Here is a 24331-nt window from a genome sequence, read left to right on the forward strand (position 1 = left end):
ATGAAGATAATGTAGTTTGCTAGGGCACTTTCTTCTAATCGCTCTACTGGGGAGCAGGAAGCCCACCAGAAGTGAACCATTGAATAGTGCACGGATGCCCTGGGTTTTATGGCTGCAAACGTAAATAGTGGATCTCGGCCAACATATGTGCATTAATGTGATCAGCAAGTGAGTTCCTACTCAGGATTTCCTCTCTGACAAATATTAGCAATTGTGAACCAATTAGATCCTGTAAGCATAAAAGATACTATACAAGAGAGGAGACTTGGGAACTTAAAGGGGACTAGACTGGAATTCTGGATTTTTCTTTTCTTTCCCTCCTTCCCTCCCTCCCTCCCTCCCTCCCTCCCTCCCTTCCTTCCTCCCTTCCTTCCTTCCTTCCTTCCTTCCTTCCCCCTCTCTCCATCTCTTCCTTCTCCCCACCACCATGGTCTCACTCTGTTGCCCAGGGCTTAATGCCATGGTTTCAGCCTACTTCAATCACAGCAAGCTCAAATTCCTGGGCTCAAGTAATCCTCCTGCTTCAGCCTCCTTGAATACAGGGGTGGTCCATCAACCCCACTATTTTTTCTCTTTTTAGAAAATTAGAGAGAGGATCTTGCTCTTGCTGAGGTTGGTCTCTAACTCCTGAGCTCAGGTGATCAGCCCACTTTGGACTCCCAGAGTACTAGGATTACAGGCATGAGCCCTCACACACAGCCTACATTCTGTTTTTGAAGGTTTCTCCAAACAATTCCACCATCATTGTATATTTACAATGTGCACTTTAGGTGAGATCCTGCCTCATGCCCTCCCTCCTTATGTCAATTGTCCTCCCCCCTTTCCTGTCCCACCTTCCTCTACTCCTGAACTAGACTATATTTGTATTTTATTGTTCATATGAGCATGTAATTTTTTTATATATTGGTTTCATATTAGTGTGGAGTACATTGGATATTTATTTGCCCATTCTTGAGATACTTTACAAAGAAGAATGCATTTCAACCCCATCCAAGTAAATGTAAAAGATATAAAGTTTCCATCTTTTCTAATGGTTGAATAGTATTCCATGGTATACATATACCACAGTTTGTTGATCCACTCATGGGTTTATGGGTATTTAGGTTGCTTCCACAACTCGGCAGTTATGAATTGAGCCGCAATAAACATTCTGGTGCAAATGTCTTTGTGGTAAAATGATTTTTGTCCTTCTGGATCTGGAAGTGAGAATAATGTAACATAAAAATTTGTACCCTCATATTAATTTGAAATTAAAAAGAAAGAAATATTCACACAAATGTAGCACTTCAGCCAACTCCATCAGCTTTCTCATGGAGATGTTATATCTCTGCCCTAACCAGTATGTCTGTCAGTGCTAGATGGGCACTACAAAATGGACCAAACCTGCCTGGTAACCCCTTCTTATCTGCAGGTATTAAAACTGGCAAGTGGTCATGGCTCAAGCAGCTCACATAACTCCCCACCACCTTTCAGGTATTTGGGCCAAAATAAAAATTCTACGCAACATGGGAGTGTCCTTCCAGATCCCTAATTCTGTGTGACTCAGATCTTTTTGTGATATTCTTATATTGCAGATACAATGGGAATGGACATTTTGGCTGCTGCTTTTGTCAGTGGATTAGCGTCTGGCATTGGAACCTTAGTGAAAAGACTAAAGGTCTATCAGCAAGCAGCCAATTTGGATGTAGCAGAACATTGCCAACAACATGTGGTAAGAGGACAATAAGAAAACTAACAGTAATGACCATAGTACATTTAAAAATTATATTCCCGGCCAGGCGCAAGCACTCCAAAGATTCTGAACTGGCCTAAATTTAGAATTAAAAACTCCAATGCCATTGTTGCACACAGTGTGGCCATTAGAAAAAATTCCCCAAGAGACACACTGCCCTTAATAAAATCGTGTTCAGAGAAATTTTTTCACAGGCGATTCCCCCAAATAATTGACTTCTGTTTACCCTACCCAGGAAAAGAAAAAAATGTTCTAAAAAAATGGTTGATATTTATGAAGATAAGATGCAAAAGATATGCAAATATTTGCCAAGCCAGCGCTAGGGTAGCAGTCTGTAAAAAAAAGAAAAGTAACATTAGGTAAATGTGTAAGAGCTTTTTCTACAATTCAAGTTTTTAAAATATTCTTGATTGTGATAAATAACTGAACAAATTAAATTATTTTATTAATTTAAAATGTACAGATATGTGTCTTCACTGGATGGCATATAGTATAGGTCATAACGCCATTTAAACATTGACATTTTAAATACCTAGGACTTGGATGTTTTTGTCATAGAATGCCTAATTAATTTGAATTTTCTAAATTTCTTATGCTTGTCTAATAAGTCCGCATAAGACTATTACTCACATTAAAATTTTGGCAATTGACACCCGTAGCTCAGTGGTTAGGGCGCTGGCCACATACACTGGGGTTGCCAGGTTCAAACCTGGCCTGGGCCTGCTGAACAACAATGACAACTACAACAAAAAAATAGCTGGGCGTCATGGCAGGTGCCTGTAGTCCCAGCTACCTGGGAGGCTAACGCAAGAAAATCACTTAAGCCCAAGTTTGAGGTTGCTGTGTGCTATGATGCCATGGCACTCTACCGAGGGCATCATAGTAAGACTTTGTTTCAAAAAAATTTTTGGGGGGGAAAACAAGGGAGAAAAACAAAGGAAAAGCTTCCGTTCTCTCATTATCGGAGTGATGAAGTATAATTGTATGCCACAGAAGAAGAAAATATTACTGAAATCCAATTTTTAAAGTACATTATTATGTGGTACTTTATAGAGAGAATTATAAATGACATACTAACTTCTTCAAAAAACATTTACAGCACATTTTAGGTGGCAATTCCTTAGAATGACTTTTAATGAAAGTGGAGACTCCAACAATAAAACTTGGCATCTGTATTTCTGGTTGTGAAAAGAGCTCTGCGTTTTGAAATGAGATAAGCAGGTCAATTTTCACAGTCTGTTTTAAAGTTGGTGTGCTCTGGATGTTGGGGTTTCTCCCATTATCTTGTTGCAATCCACTGAAGTTCGATTCCTATAGTTTTCTTATTCCTGCCTTCTATTCTAATTCCATGTGACCCTAGATATAGCTTCCGTTGCAAGTCACCTTTTCTTTTCTTCAGAGCTTATTTCAAATTGTATCTATCTTATCATTTCTAGAGCCCCACTGAAGATAAATTAGGTTGCATATAATTCATATTTATTAAAGTAAAGTCTTGCCATTTTTCCACTTTCCCGAGAATATTAATGCACATTAAGAACATCTGGTTGACAGACTGGCCATTCATGCTGGAATCTCAGAATCCTCACATCCTATAAGGTAGGTATTCTTATTTCTAGATAGGATAAGCAAAGTACAAGACGAAGCCCTAAATCCTCTATCTCCTTTGGTGAAGGAGAAAATATGTTCAATCTAGCTTTAAAGAGATATGTTTCTCACTTTCTATACTTTATATAGACAAGGACCAAGAAGTTATAGACACATGGAGCATAATCTGCTCTCCTTAGCACGTCAGGATCTGGGCTTTGATGAGAGACACATATCACAAGCCTTGTGTGGCTCTTGCTCTTCATTCTACTTTTTGGAACTTAGGGCACACGTGTGTGCAGTGAAGAAAAATGAAAATATAGGAAATTAACAGTATTGTTTTCCTTCCCTGCCAAATATGTGTGCTGTCTCTGGAAATAAAATTTCTAAAAATAAAATTAGAAAAGGGTTGTGTTTATCTTCTGAGAATCTTCAAGAACAACAGTAAAAATTGCTAACATTTATTCAGAGCCATGTATTTTTTCATTTAATCCCCACAGATATTGATGTGAATACTATTATTATCTCCATTTTACAGGTGAGAAGACTGAGAGACATTGAATCCCCTCACCTCATTTTTTCCACTTTCTTTTCTCTTTCAAAACATCCTTGTCTTTTTCGAACTTCTGGGCCTTCTTTCCCTCCTATGGTAATGTCAATCAAACTGTCAATTCTGTTAAGTAGTAAATGTTCAAAAGCAGCTAAAATGTTACCTCACCCAGGGGTCTATGAATTCTATACGAATCAAACCTTTAACTAAGATAACAAAATTCTAGGTAGAACGTGATGTGTGAGAAAGTCAAGGTAGACATTGTCATCAGTGTCATCACATGAGGAACATGGGACTCAACACATTTTAGAAGTCTCCCTAAGTTTCTAGACCTAAAATAGATGGGATTCAATCCTCAATTTGTCTTAAGTGCAAAGTTTGAACTCTAAATTACAATATTACTCTTCCTACCATGCACTGGGCCTCAAGCTGAGTGCTGAAGAGAGAAACATATATGATTTATGCTCTTTTAGCCCTTAAGAAACTCCCGATCAGGTAAGAAGAGTCGAAATCAAATATTATGAAACAATATGGTAAGGGTAAGGTGAGATACTGTGAAAGCAAAGCACAGAGCAGGGCACACTTTTGAGGTCTTCCCGGAGAAAGTGATACCTAATTAAAAATAACTAGAGAGAGTCTAGAGAGATGAGCCAAGAAATTAGGGAGGTGAGGGATGTGGGGGAAGTGGTGAGAAGAATGGGTATGAAGAGAACTGAAGTGTTGGAAAGTATACATTATGGAAAGAACTGAAGTGTTGGAGAACCGAAGTGTTGAGAAGCACAGCCATTATGGAGAACAGTATGGAAGTTCCTCAAAAATTACAAGTAGAACTACCATATGATCCAGGAATCACATAACTGTGAATGCATCCAAAGGAAAGGAATTATTATATGAGAGAGACATCTGTTACCCCACGCTTACCGCAGCATAGTCACAATAGCCAAATATGGAGTCTGTCTAATGAAAGATGAGTGAATCAAAAAAATGTGGTACATATACATCACATAATACTACTCCGTCATAACAAAGAATGAAGTCCTGTCATTTGTGGCGACATGGATGGAACTGGAGGACATTATGTTAAGTGAAGTAAGCCAGGAACAGAAAGTTAAAGATCACCTGCTCTCATATGTATGTGGAAGCTAAAAGAAGTTCCTCTTATAGAATTCAAAGTAGAAAAAAGGATACTAGATGTTGGTAAGAAAAGTACAGTGAGACATTTGTTAAAAAAATACAATTACAGCTAGATAGGAGAAATCAATTCTATTGTTTTATAGCACTTGTAGGATAACTATAGTTACAAATAATATATTGTAGTTTCACATAGCTAGAAGGAGTATATTGAATGTTCCCAACATAAATGTTGACTGAGATAATTCATATACTAATTACTCTGAGGTGATTATCATACATTACATGTATTAAAATATCACTATGTATTCTATGAATATGTACAATTATTAGTGCTCAATTTAAAAAAATAAGAAAATTAATAAAGCCAATAAAAGAGTATATCTTGAAGTTGGGAGTTATAAATCACAAAATCACTGTAAAGGATATCAAATTGATGGAACAATTATGAGAAAACCTCCTCCTGTGACACAGATCAATCATCTAGGAAGCAGATGGCTCTCAAGTTCAATGTCCTGGTCTCAAATCTCTGACCTATATAAACATGTTGTCATCATGAACACTTGACCTAGAAATTCTGCTTATCCAAACTGTAGGCACATTCCTGTAGTTGGATGAGTAGGGAGTGACCATCAGCCTACTTTGGGACAGTCTGGTTTATCTCTGATATAGATCAATGAATACATTTTAATTATTTTTAATGTTTCCCTTTCCCTCTCAAATGCATATCAGTTTAGAAAATACCATATTTTGTTGTGTAAATGTCTACTTTTTTGCCCAAATTTTGGAGGGGAAAATAAGGATGTACGTTATACTTGGGTAGTACTAATTTCATATCTACATAAATAACTTGAATTCTTTTGTTATTCATATACCCTGCAAATCTAGTAAATTTTATGCTTCCCCTAAATAAGTACCTTTCTACCATGTGATAGTTTTGAATTAAAAATAGAAAGGATGAAATAAAGTAAACATAACTTTAATATCTTTGGAGAAAATTCCATGTTAAATTTGGAGAAAATTCCATGTTTCTTATTTAAACTTTATAAAAATATATAATCATACACAGAATTTCACATAGAACATAGAATAATACCTAGATTATTATTGTAATCCTAATTTATTAATGACATACAATTTTTTAATTTTACTTCTGATTTTAAGCTAAAAGGCAAAGATAATTTGACAGTTTTTATATAATATAATACTGTTTAAGATATTTTGATTTGTTGTTTTCTGCATGTACATAATTCTATTTCAAGAATTATCTGAGTCCATGGAAACATTTTTTATAGTTGCTGTAAATTTGTCCTGCCAAAAGCTTGAAAATTGAGTAAATAAGTCAAAAATTAAAAAAAAAATTATTAAAAATATTTAACTGAAAATAATTACAGAAGAGTATTGAGGGGAATTATTCTGATCAATATAGAAATGTTGATCCCAAGGTAGTTAATCTAATTATCAATGAAAAAGTGAAGGTGATATTTCTCATTATGTCTGATTTATAAATAGAATAACAAGATTTGTAAGTTGAACATAAGTGCTTTTGGAAGACTTGTTTTTCTCTAGCTGACTCTGGGGAATTAAGACAAAGCTCAACAATGACTATTTCATTAAGACCAGGAACTCTGAGACCTGGCACAGAGGGTCATGCCTATAATCCTAGCACTCTGAGAGGCTGAGGCAGGTGGATTGCTTGAGCTCAGGAGTTGGAGACCAGCCTGAGCTAGAGCAAGACCCTGTCTCTACTAGAAATAGAAAAAGTGAAGCAAGGCAAACTACCCTGGGGGTGCAGAGTGAATTTCTGTCTCCAAAAAAAAAAAAAAAAGAAACGAAAAGAAAAAATTTATCTGGTGTTGTGGCTAGTGCCTATAATCGCTGTTACTTGGAAAGCTGAGGCATGAGGATCACTGCTTGACCCCAAGAGTTTGAGGTTGCTGTGAGCTATCATGATGCCATGGCACCCAACCCCAGGATGACAGAGTGAGATTCTATCTCAAAAAAAAAAAAAAAAAAAAAAACAGAACAGAAGCTTTGGCAAATTGGAGAGCGTAAAGAACAGCCTGGAGATATTGTTGCCCTATGCTTTTGTGGTCATATCTGAGAAATAATTGCCCAAACCAATGTCATGGGGCTTTCCTCTTGTTTTCTCTGGGCTTTCTATACTGTGTCTCCTTTTATGACATGCAGAAGCTTTAAAAATTTTTTTCCTCTTATTTTTAGTTGATGAAAAATAATCATATATATGTATGGGATCCAGTGATATTTTGATACATGTATACAATGTGTAATGATCAAATCAGGGTCATTAGCATATTTGTCATGACAAACATTTGTCATACTGTTTTTATTCCCATAGTTTTATAATGTATTTTGAAGTCAGGCTGTGGGATGCCTCCAGCTTTGTTCTTTTTTGTTCAAAATCGTTAGGGCTATTCAGGGTCTTTTGTGGTTCTATATGAATTTTAAGATTGTAGTTTTCTATTGATACTTAAGGAAAATTTGCTTCACAAACTTTAGAAATCTTTGAGATAAAAGTATCATGTAGGATAAGATTGTCCATCTAAATCACCTTATTATAACACTCATAAAACACACACTGAATTAATAAATATTTATTTAGATTCTTACAGGTCCAAAATTGTATGCTGAATAACAACAAGAACCTCAAGAACAGCTAAGAAAAAACAAACAAACAGACAAACAAAACAAATGTTAGCAACAAATGTTAGCAATGATAGGGAACAATTAGAACACTTACACACAGGTGATGGGAGGTTGTATTACAAGTGACTTTATTTAAATGTTGTTTCTATTTCTATGAAGGATGTATTAGAATTTTGATAAGGATTAAATTAAAGTTGTAGATTACCTTGGGTAGTATAGACATTTTGACATAATTAATTCTTCCAATCTATAAACACAGGATATTTTTCCATTTATTTGTGCTGTTTTTAATTTCTTCTATCAGACATTCTGTCAGTGTTTGGTAGCTTTTAGTACACAGATCTTTTACATCCTTGGCTAAATTTGCTCCTAAGTATTTTTTTTTATGCTTTTGTAAAAGGAATTGCTTTCTTAATTTTTTTTCAGATAGTTTGTTGCGAGTATAAAAATGCAACTGATTTTTGTACCTTGATTGTACACCATGTTATGAGCAAATGTCAACACTTTGGCTTTTTCCTTTTGTTAGGGCTCAGAAAACAGTATCCCAGAATGAAGGCCTCAGAAACAAAAGTTTTTCTCTGACCTTCTGTCAGAGAAAAACTAGCCTCCCTGAGGCTAGTCATAGAAACTAGGAACCCTTTTCCCCAAGATGGGTCATAAAAGCCAGGACTCCCTTTCCACTCTCCTCCAAAAGCAATAAAACCTAAATTTATTCTTTATAAACACTGGCCATAAAAAATTATCTGACATACTTTGTTTGACTCTAAGTCATAAGACCCTCCATTCCAGAGAGCCCCATACCCAGAAGGAAGGAATGCATGCTCAAAGAGTCCAAGAAGTTAACAGGTCTTGCTGAGTTTCCCCATTGAGTCATTTAGCATTAGATCATACCCCTTCGGTCCAATCATTATTTCTACCCAGCTGTCTGTACTTTGTTGAACTTAAGCATAAAAATGGACAATTTCCCCTATATCTTTTGGTATTCATTGTAAAGGCTGTGTATACACATTAAATAAATTTGTATCCCTTTTCCCTTAGCAATCTACCTCATGTTAATTTATTTATTAAATAAATTTGTATCCCTTTTCCCTTATCAATCTACCTCATGTCAGTGATTTTTCCACAAACCTTTAGGGGACAAAGAATCTTGGTCTCTATACTTTCCTATTTTGATGCATTTTATTTATTTTCATTTTTAATTGCTCTGGCTAGGCTTTTCAGTACTATGCTGAATAGAAGTGGTAAGGGGACATTCTTGTCCTATTCCTGCTGTTAGAGGAAAAGCTTTCAACTTTTTACCATTGAGTATGTTATATATGGCCTTTATTATATTGAAGAGAATTTTTTCTATACCTAATTTGTTGAGGGTTTTATGATTAAAGGATGTCATATCTTGTCAAATGCTTTTATTTCATCTATTGAGATGATCCTATGGCTTTTTTCCTTTATTCTCTCAATATGGTAAACCATATACTAACTAACTCAATTCAAGAGCACATTAAAAGGACATGTTCTCCATGATCAAGTGGGATTTATCTTTGAGATGCAAAGGTGGTTCAACATATGCAAACCAATAAATGTGATACACCATATCAACAAAAAGAAGAGTCTCAATCACACCAGTAGCTTGGGAAGAATGAATCATGGAAAACTTCCTGGAGGAGGTAACATGTGATGGTGGTCTGTCTTGGAGCAACTCACAAAAAAAGGAGGGAAAAGCATAGGGAGAGGTAAGTGCCCAAGTTTCAGGGCAAGTGATAGTATTTCACAGAGATATGACGGCACTTCTCTGGGACTGCCAGTTGTTCCAAATGGCTATATTAGGAGTAGATATGGAATATTGGCAATCACTGGAGAAGCATCTGATCCAACTGAAAAATATCTCTTGCTGCCCAGTGGAGCAGAGGAGAGAAAAGGAATGCAAGATGTAGCCGAGAGCTTCAGAGGGCTCCCCCCCAATCTTGTACTAGATGCAAAATTTTATTCTAGACCCTCTGACAATAATTGCTACGATTAAGTTAAAACATCTGACATAAATCTTGCTCCTAAAATAATATTGTTCAATAACATCATCTAGCTCAGTGGTTTTCAACCTTCCTAATGCTGTGCCCCTTTAATACAGTTCCTGTGGTTCGTGACCCACAGGTTGAGAACCGCTAATCTAGCTCTTTATTTCAAAGTTTTGTGTTCATAATGTACTTACAATATAGAGGAAGCAAGAGGTTGTCTTCTCTTCCTGTTGGGAGTGTATTGAGTCCTACCCACTTTGCTGGACCACCCTTCCTTCAGCTCCTCCCTCCCCTCATCTGTATTCCCTTCTCTCAGCTTCTCCTTCCCCTTCCACCCTCCTTCCTTCTCTTCCAAGGCCATTTTTGAGGCCAGCCATCACATATTTGGCACAACTGAACAGAGGGGCATGAGGGACACTTTAAAACAGACTGACAGGTAAATTTGCTTGAGATACTTTATTTTTCTTTCCTTGTCACATTGGTCACCATTTTATATCTGGCCATCTCAAATAGAGCATAATCCGTAGGCTCGTAGTGTGGTTTACATTCATTTGTTGAATGAATAACTGAGTTAATGACTAAAGGAATGAATGAAGAACACCTTAATTAATTAATTAATATATTTTGGGTTTTAGCAAAAGGAAATGAATGCTAAGGAACCCGAACAGCAGGGGGCAGCAAAAGTTTGCATTTTTTTTTAAACTGAAGGTCAATGTTGTCTAATGCTTGAGTTGTATTGGCTTCATAAGAGAAGAAAAAAGAGAGAGAGAGAATGGGGAGAGAAGAGAGGTTATAACCTAAATAATTCTATAATTCTAAAGTGATAAGTGTACTCTGTTGTGATTTACTTTTGTTGCTTCTAGAACAATGCATGTGGTTTTTCATGGTTCTTTCCTGAAGGACCCAAAACTATTCCTACAGTCAAACACCAATGGCCAGCAGATGGCAGCACCTCTCATGGGTCAGGAATGCAAGGTAGGGCCAAATTTGGGGGGGGGATAAAGCCTATTGATGGAATGAAGTCTTTCACATGCTTTCTGTAGAAAACCTATGGAAATAAAATAAATGTTAAGTAAAGGATTAAGTTTTCTTAGTCTCAAATATCTTAAGGAAAATAAGGTAGAATTTTAACCACTGGAACTTTGCTCATTTTGAAGCAAGGTGATAACCAAAATGTTTTTAAAGGTCAAGTTTAAGCCTTACAAATGATTTCTATCAATTACAGCCCACCTGTATTTTTTTTTCTTTAGTTTACAGGTAATGACAGCCCAAAAATCATGTGTATTTTAATGTATGCTTTTAGCACATTCCTTTATCAGATTCTTAATGATCAATTAATTCACAGATGTTAGCCAAGAGAAGGGCAATTGCCACAGACACAATGCTTTTAGATTACTGATTAATAGCCTTAAATGATTTCTACCATTGTTCTTGGATACATTATATTAGTGTCAACAGAGTACCTCAGATTCTCTTATGTATTATCAGTTCTTCACCTTTTTAAATATTTAACTACTTTAGTTGGATATTTATAATTAGATAAAACCAGGAACAATGTCTGCAGTTAGAGTTCTTGCAGTATAAAGGAAAATGCTGACCCACTGGTTTTCCAGAGTGACAGCACTTGACCTGAAACTTCAAACACACTTGTGAAACTCCCATTTGGGTGAAGGAGCAGAGGCCAGTCTAGCACTTAATTTCTTTTTAGATCTTCCCTTCCTAGTCACGCAGATAAGTAATAACAGTTTGAATGGGAATAAAAAGCATTCTGTTGCTCTTCTGTGTGTAATGGAAAGTCCCCCTGTCTTTGGCTCTTTGATTTTTCCACATAAAGCCCAAGTTGGATTTTACTACAATAACAAAGAGCACTAGAAAAAATGAAAGGGCATATTTGCTTGAATTGCTGTTTGCATCAAAAGAAACTGCCTAATGGGGTTATTGCTGGGTCAGGCTGCACTCTATTTTTCACCAAGGTTAAATTAGGGGCACATGAATTTGGAAAGGCTTGGTGGGTTTAGAATCTTTCAACACTACTTGTCTCTGAGCCCTTCTATTTGACTAGCAACTGAAAGATACATAGGAGAGGGATTGGAAGTACTGGAGTGGTCAACTACTAGGAAATGACCCATAGGTTAAATTTTATTTCAAAAAAATAACACGACTCTCTTTGGGAAGAAATATGGTAGTGAAGCATGGTCTAGAGCAGTGGTTCCCAACCTTCCTAATGCCGCGGCCCTACAATACAGTTCCTGTGGGTTGTGACCCACAGGTTCAGAACTGCTAGTCTAGAACATAGTCTGACTCTGGACTACCTAGTGTTGAATCTTGTCTCGCTCTGCTTTAGTTTCTTTATCTGTAAAATTAGGACAATTATACCAGGTTGGTGTGAGAGTTCAGGTTCACCTGTGAAACACTGGGAACATGGTAAGTACTGTATCTATTGACAATGATGATGATGGTGTACCAAGTACTGCATTAGATGGTAAGAAACTATCCCTGCCTTTGGGGAACTTGAAGTCTTTTAGAGGAGTCAGAAAAACAAATAAGAGCAAAATACTATGGGTATAATAAGGAGGCTATATAGATTTTGGAGGTGGGGGTGACAAGGGACACTATGGTGAATCTGGTAGGAGGGAGGAGTGTGGGATGGCTTAAAGAAAGGCCCTTGCTGATTTGTGTCATATGTGTTTGCAGGTAAGGAAAGGGCATAGGACAGGCTTTTGAACATTGACTGAAGATGAGGTTGGGGAATACGTGATGGAAGGCACCAAAGTGTGCTGCATTTCCAGAGCTGCCAGTATTGGACTATGATCAGAGCATGGGTCATGTGTGTGACGGGACAGAGTGAGGGCTGAAGCCTGACAGGTGGATGTAGGTCGGAGTACAGCATTGCTAATAGGGACCCACGGGCTGAATTTAGGTGGGTTTTAGTTGGCTCATTCAATAGTTTTCTTTAAATAAAGTACCACATTTAAACTTTAGGATCTTATACATAGAAAACTCTGGATCTCCAGGCTTTTTAGAAAATTTGTTATGTCTGGCAAGATCATTCTCTAATTCCAGTGCAGTGTCAATGGAAGACACGTGCATGGCCCAGTTTTTCTCAGGCCTCTCCTCCTCCTTACCTCCAATCCTGTGAATGTTGGACTCCCTGATCTTAATGTAACACTCTGAGGAGCTCTGTTTTTATTCAACAGGGCATACGGAACATTGAGGTGTTTTAAGTAGGAGATTCTACTGTGATCTGATTTGCATTTTTGTATGAAGGAAAGATCAAGGGATAACATAGTAAATTGTTTTCAGCTTTGAACAAAAGTTTTTATCATAAACTGTGATAGGACATGTGCAAGGGAAATTGAGTATCGCTGGATTTTACTATTAGATTTCATCAGAAAATAGAATCCATTCTTTGACAATTATAACCTTTAATCTTATTAGATAGGAGTGATAAATTTTCCATTCAACTCTGCATTATTTTTATTCTTAAAGGCATGCAAGTGGTCTAGAATTTTAAGAGGAAAACTTATCCTAGTTTGGTAGCTCCTATAAAGAGGAACAGATAGTCCCCTAGGAATTGATAATGAAGAAATAAAATCAGATCTTAACACACCTGGAAAAGAATACCTAAATTCTACAAAGACTACCTAAATTTCCACGGGAGGAGGCTAGTACAAAACAACAGTTACTGAGAGCAATAAGGTATTTCTGGAAGAGTGAGTTTTGCTGTCTAAAACCTAATAATCTATAACTTTCTGGAATAAGAGCATATAACTTAAATCGAAGCGATGGATACAAATAGGCCCAGGACTTTCCTGGTTTGTGGGTCAGGTCCTGGGCAGTTAGCAGAGGCAGTCAGGAGCAGCTGTGCCCAGATCAGTGCAGAATGAGGCAGAAGCTCACGAAGCTTCTCATCTCAACTCCGTGGAATAAGACGTGTGACATTTTCTGACATATTACAAGTTACCTTTGCCTTGTTTAATCAGCCATGTATCATCTGTGATCTGCACCCACAGTTCTTTGCCTTCCCTTCCTGTCACACTGTTAAGTAAAGTGGGTACAAGAAACAAGGTGAGGACGTGTGAAGGATGTGACACCAGGCAAGGGCACTTTGCACACGTGGGGGGCAGTTCTGTGGGGCTTCACAGTTCCCTGTGATTTGGGAAAAAGGAGCTGCTGTACCCAAATCATTATAGAATGTGCTAAAATAATTATAGAATGATTATAAAATTTCAAAATGATCGTCCCTGTTTCCAATCCCTATGCCACAATCTCCATTTATTGTTTTGAGTTTTGAATTTCAACCAATGTTTTCAAATTACAAAATTCAACTATTAGGAAATCTTAAGTTGTCTAAGAGTGTTTACAACAAAATAGTCACCAAGTTCTCATGTTAGATAAGTTGAAATGCATGTACTTTCATATACACTTTGTATAACTTCTCTGAAATATCTTGTTCAAAAACAGTAAATTCAAAGCTGCTCGAATTTCTCTTATGTTTCTTAACTCACTTGCTGAAAATGACAGGCTATACGTTGCCAGTAGGCCTCCCATACCAATATGTGAGTTGGGTTGAAATCATATTACTTTTCTCTAATTGCAAACTTCAGCCTGTGTGTTCTAGAGAATACCTGTATTAGGTCCACAAATGTCCAGTGAAAAGAAAAGAAAGTGTTGATGATTTGTTGTGCCTTATGAACATTAAATAAACAAACAACATGTTTTCTGGTCTGTGTGGACCAGAGGGGGAGAATGGAAAGGGAATTAGTTATTCCTTGCAATGTAAATTTATTGTTTCACATAATGAATTTATTGAGGTGGGTCGTTACCTTTTTAATTTGAGCAAAAATTACTAGTTAATGATACCTGAACATACTGTCACAAGTGGCAGATAATAATGGGAAGTCTGATACTGGGAACTCATAACCCTGGCGAGTGAACCAAGTTCTACACCCAAGCTGATCTTCATTCATCCTCAGAGAAACCAGGATAAGACTGGAGACTAGAGAAGATCAGGTCATGACAGAAAACAATTATGAAGGGACAACATTATATATATAGTTATTTTGCTGTTTGTAACCGTAGATGCTGATAACAGATGAATACATAGGCTGAATAAACTAGTATCCCAGTCTCTCTGGAGCTTTGCTCATCTGAGGCCATTTTCAAACACAGTCAAGAATTTAGCCTAAGAAAGTCAAGGCTGTATAAATAGCAGTCTAGCATACATGAAAAATACAAACTTCAAATGAAGTACTCAGAACGGACATTGGAAAAACCAGAGATAAAGATGGGGCTATAGTAAGGAGAAAGTAAAAAGAAAGGTTTGTTGGTACTGAAAGTAAAAAGAAAGGTTTGTTGGTACTGAATCTACATCAGTAGATTCAGGTTTGTGCTGAATCTACTCCTGCCTTAAGAACACAAGAAGTGCTTAGCAAATGCTCATTGAACGAAGGAGTCGAAATCTATCTCCACACCCCTCCCCTCCGCCAAAGAACCCAAAGGAATACAGAAAGACAAAACCCACGAATAGCTGAAAGCAATTTCAGAGGAAAACAGAAAAAAAGAGAAGCTACAGGAGATTAGAGGGGGAAATGAGTTGAAGGAAAAAGTAAACAATTAGAAGAAAAGCAAGAGATTCAGAATCAATTCAATTGAAGGATTCAACACACTGTTTTATTTTGCAGTGCTTGCAACATAATGGCATGACATGGAACTAAGCATTTATCATATATTATCTCATTTAATTCTCAACATAATATGAGATGTCTACTCATATTTTACCTGTTGTGCAGATGAGAAAATAGATTTAGAAAGAATAAGCAGCACTCAAGGTCAAATAGGTAGCTGGTGTCAGAATCAGGTCTGGACCAGAGGTTGCCCTTGTGCCTACACCTGCCTACTGCTGCTGATACCCCTATTGTTCTGGAGTATTTATTAATCTCTGCTTTTCACTTTCAAAATTGTCTATGATTAGACAATAAATTTTATGGCACCCCAGCTGTAGGGTACACTTGAATAAACAAGAGCCAGATTTGGGCTGTCGAGGAGCTTACAGTTTACTGGAGGAAATCAACCTCCAAACAAATAACTAATGCAAAGCTGAGTGACTGAGAGTGTGCTTAAGGGGCAGAGTGGGGGAGTTTATGGCCCAGAAGAAGCAGCAATTAATTCTGATCTGTGGGTGTATTCAAACAACCAGTGCCGAAGGAAATTAGAGTATAGTTTTTCCACCAATGTTTTTTTTTTTTTTTTTGAGACAGAGTCTCACTCAATCGCCCTAGGGTTGAGTGCCTTAGCGTCATAGCTGACAGCAACTTCAAACTTTTGGGCTCAAGAGATCCTCTTGCCTCAGCCTCCAGAGTAGCTGGGGCAACAGGAGCCTGACACAACACACGGAATTTTTTAGAGTAGGGATCTCGCTCTTGCCAGGCTGGCCTCAAACTTGTGAGCTCAGACAATCCACCTTCCTTGGTCTCCCAGAGTGCTGAGATTACAGACATGAGTCACTGTGTCCAGCTCCACCAAATTTTTAAATATGCCCCAATGTAATTCCTGAAAAGAGATGTATAGATGGAACAGGGCCAATTTGAGGCAGATATATTCTAACTTTCCACTTTCTATAGACATTAAATCCTAGCAAAACTCCTGTGGTTTCAAAGAAGTGAATTCTCGTTCCCACGTGAGGCAGCAGTCATTCCACTTCATGATCACTTAAAAAAAAGAAAAACCCCAAAACACTGACTGAAAAAAAGATGCACTTTAAGCTGTTGAAACAGGTTTGTGAAATCATTCCTAAACTTCTGTTTAAATAAAGTATACATTTTGTGCTGAATCGTATTTTATTTACAAAATATTCTGTTCTCAATGAAATCCTTCTTAATGTCCTTTCCAAGTAGAAATACTTTCTTAAAAATAAATTTAAGATACTATAGTTTCTTTAAAGAGAAGTTTCAACTGGAAGGTCTATCATTTGTATATGTTATCAAATCTTATAAAATATCATGTATAACATAAATGACTTCCCCCTGAACATAGCAAAGCCTTTATATATATATTTATTCTTTTATAACATATATATTAAAATATATAAATATATTTATAACAAATTAAAATATATAAATATACTATATATTTATATAAAAATATACTATATATTTATATATTTTATAACATATATAGCATATATATATTTTATAACACATATATATATAATTTTTCCACAGTGTAGCATTAAAGGTTCTTTTTTTTTTTTGTAGAGACAGAGTCTCACTTTATGGCCCTGGGTAGAGTGCCGTGGCCTCACACAGCTCACAGCAACCTCCAACTCCTGGGCTTAAGCGATTCTCTTGCCTCAGCCTCGCATTAAAGGTTCTTAATGTAATTTAGTGTTTTGTTGCACTTTGTGGAAAAAAATCCTATTAGGAGAATTCTAAAGGTTTTACAAATGTGACATGGAGTAGGTTTTAATCATTGCCCTTTTCTCCATCTGGCCACTAAAGGAAAGCAAGACTGATAATGGAAATGACTTAAGCAAAGCTGAGAAGCATTAGCAAAGTTTGGACCTGACTCTGGCTGGCTGACACCTGCATACTGTCCAGAAGCCATATAATCTAACTGCTGGTTGGTCACGAAGAAGGCATTTCTGGAGCCTCAACTCTAAGTGAATTTGTTTGGTAGTAGGTAAAGAGGGTAAATTAGTGATTTCCTTTTACATACTGACCAACTTTCTGAACATCTTAGGTCACTGAGATTAAAAAAGAAAAAAACTAAGAAAAAAATCAGCAAAGTCGAAATAGTTGTGACTATTCCCAGGCAATACAAGTAGTTTCTAATAAAAAAATAAATCAATATCATTGTCTTAGGTGGAAATTAGCTTTTTTTTTTTTTTTTGTAGAGACAGAGTCTCACTGTACTGCCCTCGGGTAGAGTGCCGTGGCATCACACGGCTCACAGCAACCTCCAACTCTTGGGCTTAAGCGATTTTCTTGCCTCAGCCTCCCGAGCAGCTGGGACTACAGGCGCCCGCCACAACGCCCGGCTATTTTTTTGTTGCAATTTGGCCGGGGCTGGGTTTGAACCCGGCACCCTCGGCATATGGGGCTGGTGCCCTACTCACTGAGCCACAGGAGCCGCCCGAAAATTAGCTTTTGTATATTTGTATTTCCGTCTACTGTCTCAGCTCTCTTTCATTATTACTGAAGGCTTATAGGAAAAGTCCTTAAAATATATAAAACTTTACATATTGAATTTTTTAAAAACAGTATCCTTAGGAATGAGCTTGAAAAGAGGACTAGTTTGGAGTGATGAGTCAATCAGTGTTTGGGATCTACCGAAAATATCATCACAATCCTGTGGCCCCACACCATGCAAAAGAAACCAATGTATTATTTCTCTGAAAGAAATCTAAACTGAGAGTATGTGCAGGATGATAATCAGATTTACCTTTGTTCTTCAGTGAAAGCAGAAGATGTTGGTACATCATACGGTAAAAATGCTCAAGGTAGAATTTCTTGCAGGCTTTTATTTATGAAAAGAAAAAAAGACCTGTAATTATATATATATATTTTTTTTTTTCTAACCGGTGGCTCTGTAATCAAGAAAAGCACAATATTCTATAACTTGATCATCGTTGTTTCTCCAGAGTGAAAGTGCTCACCTACAGTAGAATGCAGTGTGTTTACCAGGCAAATGAGAACACACCATCATCTTTATTCCAGCATGCATGGTAGATCTGATTAACTCTCCCTGAATCAGGGTATAGCCAAGGATGGTTTATTAGGAATGATACCAGGAGTAGAGTCCTGACCCATGTTTTCCCAGATGCTTCTATAACTAAATAATCCTCAAAGATTTAGAGCAGGCGTCCTCAAACTGCGGCCCGCACAGTGTGAATTGTATTTGTTCCCGTTTTGTTTTATACTTCAAAATAAGATATGTGCAGTGTGCATAGGAATTTGTTCATAGTTTTTTGTTTTAAACTATAGTCTGGCCGTCCAACGGTCTGAGGGACAGTGAATTGGCCCCCTGTTTAAAAAGTTTGAGGACACCTGAGTTAGAGAAATCACTACATAATTTGGCAAAGCACTACAGAGGTATATTTTTCACCTTTAACTTTTTCTGAGTGGAAAAGATTACACAAATTCCTTCATTTTAAAATAATTTAAGCAATATTTCAACCATAATATAGGACAGCTTGAAAGAGAAAAATAGTCCTTACTTTTATTACCATGAGGCCATATTGCCCGATTTTCAATTCTGCCTTGTTCTCCTGTGTAGCTCAGTGCCTTTGAAAAGACTTATTAAACCTCTTTGCGCTTCACTTTCTTCCCTGTAAAATGGAGATATTAGTAGTACCCACTTAATAAGATTGTTTGAGGATTATATGAGATTAAATACACAAAGTATTTAGAACAATGCTTAACACATAATACGTACTTAGAAAATGCTATCTACTATCAATTTTGAAATATTAAATTGTAGTCATTTTTCATCTTAGTCCAGATTTTATGTATAAATATATATATATATATTTTTTTTTTTGAGACAGCGTCTCAAGCTGTCACCCTGGGTAGAGTGCCGTGGTATCACAGCTTACACCAACCTCAAACTTTTGGGCTTAAACAATTCTCTTGCCTCAGTCTCCCAAGTACCCTGTTTCCCCGAAAATAAGACAGTGTCTTATTTTAAGGTGTGCTCCCAAAGACGCGCTAGGTCTTATTTTCAGGGGACGTCTTATCTTTCCTGTAAGTAGGTCTTATTTTCGGAGGATGTCTTATTTTCGGGGAAACAGGTTAGCTAGGACTACAGGAGCCCGCCACAATGCCTGGCTATTTTTTGGTTGCAGTTGTCATTGTTGCTTAGTGGACTCGGGCCGGATTTGAACCCACCACCCTAGGTGTATGTGGCCAGTGCCCTTGCCAACTGAGCTACGGGCCCCGCCCAGATTCTATATATTTTATTGGGTGTAATTTCAGTTCACATATAATTTTATTTATTTATTTATTTATTTTTTTAGATTTTTTCTTTTTTTTATTAAATCATAGCTGTGTACATTGATATGATCATGGGGCATTATTCACTAGCTTCACAGACCGTTCACATATAATTTTAAACTTATTTTTCATTGATCCCGTAAATGTCTTTTCTATGTGGCTGTACTGACTTTGTAAGTATCACCTTTAGTAGCCCCATGAAGTTTTTCCATCATTCACTACAGTAGTCTGAGAATGCCGCATACCTTCAGTGCTACTACAGATAACTGCATCTTTCTGTAATTTATACAGGTTGTCCCTATTATTATTTTGTAATTATAAATAACACTGCAGTGAACATCATGGGACATTTATATTCACTCTATTGATTTTTTGCTCAGGAAATAGAATTGCTAGAGACAAAACATACTTTAAAAAAATGATATTTTAATATAACTTTCCAAAACGGTTGCTCTAAGTTACAATGTCACAAGTATTGTGTGAATATTTTACAGTACATAGTATTTGTACAACCTTCATTAGTATTTGGTAAGTATAAACAAAAAAATTTGATTTTTTGTTGTTTGTTGTTGATTTATAATTTATATCTCTTCTTGTGTGAAGTTATCATTCACATCATTTGACCACTGAACAACTGGGCTTATTTTCTTACACACTTAAAGGTAGAATATTAAATCTTTTTTATATTTAATGTAAATGGCTTTCCCTTCAATAAAGGGAAGTCTTGTGATTTACGAATTTTGCTATTTTATAAACTTTTGCATATTTGAAGAGTTTTCTTTGAATCTTCTTTATGACATCTGAGTTGTATCCAGATAAAATTATCTTGTTCTTATATTTTTTCCTCATGAATAAATTCTTAACTTTTGGGTTTATTTTGATATGCTAGATAATTCTTAACTTTGTGCCTTATTTTTATATCCCATGTAAGAAATATTTTTTTTAAAACAACATTGTTGGGCTCGGCACCCATAGCACAGTGGTTATGGTACCAGCCACATATACTGAGGCTGGCAGGTTCGAACCCAGCCCAGGCCAGCTAAGCAATAATAACTGCAACAGAAAAATAGCTGGGCATTAAAAAAAACAAAAACAAAAAACAAACAAACAAAAAAAAAAAATAACTGGGCATTGTGATAGGCGTCTGTCATCCCAACTACTTGGGAGGCTGAGGCAAGAGCATCGCTAAAGCCCAAGAGTTTGGGGTTGCTGTGAGCTGGGACGCTGCAGCACTCTACCTAGGGTGACATAGTGAGACTCCGTCTCAAAAAAAAAAAAATTAACATTGTTGCAAGCCATTATCTAAGATTAAACATTCAGTATTTGGGTTTTTTTTTAAAAATAATAATCATAAATAAGGGAAAAATAGAATAAACATCTACTTAATACATAACTAGAAGCTGAAAACAAAGGGCAGATTCTTCAAGGAGAGACTCTCTTTGCTTTTCACTTTGTGTGAGATTGCCAATTCAGACAACAAACTCCAAGAAAGAAAAAATCTTTGCCCCAAATAAAGCAAAAACTTCAGAACTAAAGACATTGTCTCCTTTGTTTAGCTGATTTAATTTATCTTTTCTTTTCATGAAATTAACCTTGAGCATATGCATGCTTTTAAATTAAGGGATGCTTAATGTGCTTAGCGCAAACTAAAAATATTGATTTCTTTTTTTTTTTTTTTTTTTTTTTTTTTTTTTTTAATTTTTTTATTAAATCATAAGTGTATACAATGATATGATTATGGGGCATCATACACTCACTTCATAAACCATTTGACACATTTTTATCACAGTGGTTAACATAGCCTTTCCGGCGTTGTCTCAGTTACTGTGCCAAAACATTTATATTCTACATTTACCAAGTTTCGCAAATACCCCTGTAATATGCACCACAGGTGTGATCCCACCGATTCCCCTCCCTCTACCCACCCCCCCCTTTCCCACTTCCCCCTATTGTTAAGTTGTAGTTGGGTTATAGCTTTCATGTGAGAGTCCCAAATTAGTTTCATAGTAGGGCTGTGTACATTGGATATTTTTTCTTCCATTCTTGGGATACTTTACTAAGAAGAATATGTTCCAGCTCCATCCATGTAAACATGAAAGAGGTAAAGTCTCCATCTTTCTTTAAGGCTGCATAGTATTCCGTGGTATACATATACCACAATTTATTAATCCATTCGTGGATCGATGGGCACTTCGGCTTTTTCCATGACTTAGCAATTATGAATTGGGCTGCAATAAACATTCTGGTACAAATATCTTTGTTATGTTGTGATTTTTGGTCTTCTGGGTATATGCCCAGCAGAGGAATTACAGGATTGAATGGCAGATCTATTTTTAGATCTCTGAGTGTTCTCCATATATCCCTCCAAAAGGAATGTATTAATTTGCATTCCCACCAGCAGTGCAGAAGTGTTCCCTTTTCTCCGCATCCACGCCAACATCTCTGGTCTTGAGATTTTGTGATATAGGCTAGTCTCATTGGAGTTAGATGATATCTCAAAGTAGTTTTGATTTGCATTTCTCTGATGATTAAAGATGATGAGCATTTTTTCATATGTCTGAAGGCCGTGCGCCTGTCTTCTTCAGAGAAGTTTCTCTTCAAATCCCTTGCCCAGCCTGCGATGGGATCCCTTGTTTTTTTCTTGCTGATGCGTTTGAGTTCTCTGTGGATTCTGGTTATTAAACCTTTGTCAGAGTTATACCCTGCAAATATTTTCTCCCATTCTGAGGGCTGTCTGCTTGCTCTGCTTACTGTGTTCTTAGCTGTGCAGAAGCTTTTTAGTTTGATCAAGTCCCAGTAGTGTATTTTTGAAGCTGCTTCAATTGCCCGGGGGGTTCTCCTCATGAAATACTCACCCAGACCAATTTCTTCAAGGGTTTTCCCTGCATTCTCCTCTAGTATTTTTATAGTTTCATGTCTTAAGTTTAAATCTTTAATCCAATGAGAGTCTATCTTAGTTAATGGTGAAAGGTGTGGGTCCAATTTCAGTCTTCTGCAGGTTGCCAGCCAGTTCACCCAGCACCATTTGTTAAATAGGGAATCTTTTCCCCACTGAATGTTTTTAATTGGCTTGTCAAAAATCAAATAGCGGTAAGTAGCTGGATTCATCTCTTGGTTCTCTATTCTATTCCAGATATCTACTTCTCTGTTTTTGTGCCAATACCATGCTGTTTTGATCACTATCGATTTGTAGTAAAGTCTGAGGTCTGGTAGTGTGATTCCTCCTGTTTTGTTTTTATTTCTGAGTAATGTCTTGGCTATTCGAGGTTTTTTCTGATTCCATATAAAACGAAGTAATGTTTTTTCAAGATCTTTAAAATATGACAGTGGAGCTTTAATAGGGAGTGCATTGAAAGTATATATTGCTTTGGGTAGTATGGACATTTTGATAATGTTGATTCTTCCTAGCCATGAGCATGGTATGTTTTTCCATTTGTTAACATTTTCAGCTATTTCTTTTCTTAGAGTTTCATAGTTCTCTTTATAGAGATCTTTCACGTCTTTTGTTAGGTAAATTCCCAAATATTTCATCTTCTTTGGCACTACTGTGAATGGGATAGAGTCCTTAACTGCTTTTTCAATTTGACTGTTGTTGGTGTATATAAAGGCTACCGATTTATGAATGTTGATTTTGTAACCTGAGACGCTGCTGTATTCCTTGATCACTTCTAGGAGTTTTGTAGTAGAGTCCCTAGTGTTTTCCAGATACACAATCATATCATCTGCGAAGAGCGAGAGTTTGATCTCTTCTGACCCTATATGGATACCCTTGATCGCCTTTTCTTCCCTAATTGCGGTGGCTAAAACTTCCATTACAATGTTGAAAAGCAATGGAGACAATGGGCAGCCTTGTCTGGTTCCTGATCTGAGTGGAAATGATTCCAATTTAACTCCATTCAATATGATATTGGCTGTGGGTTTGCTGTAGATAGCCTCTATCAGTTTAAGAAAAGTCCCTTCTAGACCAATTTTCTTGAGTGTTCTGATCATGAAGGGATGCTGGATATTATCAAAAGCTTTTTCTGCATCAATTGAGAGAATCATATGGTCTTTGTTTTTTAATTTGTTTATGTGCTGAATTACATTTATAGATTTACGTATATTGAACCAGCCTTGAGACCCTGGGATAAAACCAACTTGGTCATGATGTATAATTTGTTTGATGTGTTGCTGGATTCTGTTTGTTAGGATCTTGTTGAATATTTTTGCATCTATATTCATTAGTGATATTGGTCTATAATTTTCTTTTCTTGTTGGGTCTTTTCCTGGTTTGGGGATCAGGGTGATATTTGCTTCATAGAACGTGTTGGGTAGTCTTCCTTCTTTTTCTACATTTTGGAACAGGTTGAGTAATATAGGTACTAATTCCTCTTTAAAGGTTTGGTAGAATTCTGACGTGAAACCATCTGGTCCCGGGCTTTTCTTTTTAGGGAGGTTTTGTATAGTTGATGCTATTTCTGAACTTGTTATGGGTCTGTTCAACATTTCCACTTGATTCTGGTTAAGTCTTGGAAGGTGGCGTGCTTCCAAGTATCGGTCTATTTCCTTCAGATTTTCATATTTCTGAGAATAAAGTTTCTTGTAATATTCATTAAGGATTTTTTGGATTTCTGATGAGTCTGTGGTTATTTTGTCTTTGTTGTTTCTGATTGATGATATTAGAGAT

At 36.7% G+C, this 24331-nt stretch overlaps 1 pseudogene; it reads left to right on the forward strand.

The window, feature by feature from the left end:
• The first annotated feature begins 1341 nt into the window (after positions 1-1341).
• The window catches only part of LOC128596669 (presenilins-associated rhomboid-like protein, mitochondrial), a 73962-nt pseudogene continuing 50972 nt past the window's right edge, over positions 1342-24331 (forward strand).

The sequence above is a fragment of the Nycticebus coucang genome, chromosome 2 (assembly GCF_027406575.1).
Source record: "Nycticebus coucang isolate mNycCou1 chromosome 2, mNycCou1.pri, whole genome shotgun sequence".
NCBI lineage: Eukaryota > Metazoa > Chordata > Mammalia > Primates > Lorisidae > Nycticebus > Nycticebus coucang.